Genomic DNA, 3196 nt, shown 5'->3' on the forward strand with positions numbered 1-3196 from the left:
ACATGATAAGAATTTTTTTTCTTCTTTTTGGGAAGTATGAGAAGTCAGCAAAAGGCTTAAGCAGAGGAGGGAGCATAGTCAAATGTAGATTTTAAAGGGCCTTCCAACTGCCATTCAGAGAATGGAGCAGACAGCAGCAGGAAGACCGGTGAGGAGGCTGCTGTGGTGGTCCAGGTGGGAGGAGATGGTGACTGGACAGATGAGGAGAAGGAAAGAAATGCTAAACTAACTTTCCAAGAGGCAAAATCCACAGGGCTAGATGGGTGGCTATTGTTGGGTAGAAGGAAGTGTCTGGGATGGAATCAGGTTATAGGTGGGAGGCAGGGCCATCTCTTAGTTAGAGGTATACTTGCATGTGGATGAGCAGGACTGGGGAAAAGATACATTTAGTTTTTAACTCCTAAGCCTGGGGTTCCTGTGGGATGCCCCTGTCCAGGGAGATGATTATCTGGGGCTCTAGAGAGATGTGAGATAGAGAAAGGGGTTGGGAGCTGGCAGCATAATGAGGGGCTGGGGAGAGACTGGACCCACTGGTCATTTGAGATGGCTCATGATTGTTGAGAGAGAAGGGGTCCCAGGATAGAACTCCAGGAAGCCCCAGGGCTTAAAGGGTGGAATAGAAACCCACAGGGAATATGAACCAGGGAGCTGGGCCTCAAGGAAGTGAGGAGAGAGTCTTTTGGGTGAAGCCAAGGGATGCTTCAGTGGGAGACAGACAGGTTGTGTTCAGGCTGCTCAGAGACCCATTCAATCAAGGACTAAAATACGCCCATGGGATCTTTGTCCGGCATTAAACAGAATGACACTGCTTTCAATGGACTGATGTGGACCTGTCTTTCAGGGTGTATTCATTATCTACCGCTGGGTAACAAATGACTAACAACTCAGCAGCTTAAAGCAACAGCGAACATTTATTGTTTCTAGCAGTTTCTGTGGATCTGGAATTTGGAAGGCTTAGCTGCACTGTTCTGGCTCAGAGTCTCTCATGAGGCTGCAGTCAAGATGTTGACCAGGGCTACAGTCACCGAAAGGCTTGACTGGGGCTGAAAGACCCAATTCCAAAAGGGCACACTTATGTGGCTGACGAACTGGTCCTGGCCGTGGGCAGGAGGCCTCAGTTCTTCATCCTGCGGGCCTCTCCACAGGGCTGCTTGAGTGGCCTCGCAACATGGCAACTGGTTTCCCCCTGAGCAAGTGAGCCAAGAGAGCATGTGGAAGCCACACTGTCTTATGACCTGACATCAGAAGTCACACATTTATTTCCACAATTTCCTGTCATAGTCGTATTCAGTGTGGGAGGGGACTATTCATGGAAGCAGAAGTCACTGGGAGTCATCTTGGAGGCTGGCTTGGAGACATCAAGTGCCCAGGAGCATGTTCGGTACGCAGTGATTTGTGGGAGTCTTTAAAAGGCCACCCGCCTACATAAGCATTCGAATTCAAAAAGACACCTGCGGCAGGTTCTCTCACATCGACCGCTTAAGAGTCACGCTGTAAGATGCAACAACCTCTCCTCCTCCTCTCCGCCATCTCCTCAGCAGCCGCAAAAGAGCAACTATGCGTGAGTGCATCTCCATCCATGTTGGCCAGGCTGGTGTCCAGATTGGCAATGCCTGCTGGGAGCTCTACTGCCTGGAACACGGCATCCAGCCCGATGGCCAGATGCCAAGTGACAAGAGCATTGGGGAAGGAGACGACTCCTTCAACACCTTCTTCAGTGAGACAGGCGCTGGCAAGCAGGTGCCCAGGGTAGGAACCTACAGTCATTGATGAAGTTCGCACTGGCACCTACCGCCAGCTCTTCCAGCCTGAGCAACTCATCACAGGCAAAGAAGATGCTGCCAATAACTACGCCCACGGTCACTGCACCATTGGCAAGGAGATCATTGACCTCATCTTGGACCGAATTCGGAAACTGGCTGACCAGTGCACAGGTCTTCTTGGTTTTCCTCAGCTTCGGTGGGGGAACTGGTTCTGGGTTTACCGCCCTGCTGATGGAACGTCTCTCTGTTGATTATGGCAAGAAGTCCAAGCTGAAGTTCTCCATTTACCCAGCCCCCCAGGTTTCCACAGCTGTAGTTGAGCCCTACAACTCCACCCTCACCACCCACACCACCCTGGAGCACTCTGATTGTGCCTTCATGGTAGACAATGAGGCCATCTATGACATCTGTCATAGAAACCTTGATACTGAGCGCCCAACCTACACAAACCTGAATATGTTGATAGGTCAAATTGTGTCCTCCATCACTGCTTCCCTGAGGTCTGATGGAGGCCTGAATGTTGACTTGACAGAATTCGAAACCAACCTGGTACCCTATCCTCACATCCACTTCCCTCTGGCCACATATGCTCCTGTCATCTCTGCTGAGAAAGCCTACCATGAACAGCTTTCTGTAGCAGAGATCACCAACGCTTGCTTTGAGCCAGCCAACCAGATGGTGAAATGTGACCCTCACCATGGTAAATACATGGCTCACTGCCTGTTGTACCGTGGTGACATGGTCCCCAAAGATGTCAGTGCTGCCATTGACACCATCAAGACCAAGCATACCATCCAGTTTGTGGACTGGTGCCCCACTGGCTTCAAAGTTGGCATTAATTACCAGCCTCCCACGGTGGTACCTGGTGGAGACCTGGCCAAAGTACAGCGAGCTGTGTGCATGCTGAGCAACACCACAGCCATTGCTGAGGCCTGGGCTCGCCTGGACCACAAGTCTGACCTGATGTGTGCCAAGAGTGCCTTTGTTCACTGGTACGTGGGTGAGGGCATGGAGGAAGGAGAGTTTTCTGAGGCCCGTGAGGACATGGCTGCCCTTGAGGAGGATTATGAGGAGGTTGGTGTAGATTCTGTTGAAGGAGAGGGAGAGGAAGAAGGAGAGGAATACTCAAGTTAAAACGTCACAAAGGCACTGCTTTTACAGGGAAGCTTATTCGGTTTTAAACAATGAAAAGTTGTGATCTGATCAGTTAATTTGTATGTAGCAGTGTATACTTTCATATACAGTTACTGACCTATGCTTTAAAACACAACACTTTGTTACAGGCCCAAGCTACCCATTTCTCTGATGGACTTGAATAAAGTATTCCCTGTCTTAAATGAAAAAAAAAAAAAGACACTTGCACCCCAATGTTCATAACAGCACTATTTATAATAGTCAAGACATGGAAGCATCCTAAATGCCCATTGACAGAT

At 49.7% G+C, this 3196-nt stretch overlaps 1 pseudogene; it reads left to right on the plus strand.

Annotated features, from left to right (window-relative positions):
* Window positions 1-1499: 1499 nt before the first annotated feature.
* Window positions 1500-2904, plus strand: LOC140687426 (tubulin alpha-1A chain-like; annotated as a pseudogene).
* The last annotated feature ends 292 nt before the right edge of the window (window positions 2905-3196 follow it).

The sequence above is a fragment of the Vicugna pacos genome, chromosome 19 (genome assembly GCF_048564905.1).
Source record: "Vicugna pacos chromosome 19, VicPac4, whole genome shotgun sequence".
In the NCBI taxonomy this organism is placed as follows: Eukaryota; Metazoa; Chordata; class Mammalia; order Artiodactyla; family Camelidae; genus Vicugna; species Vicugna pacos.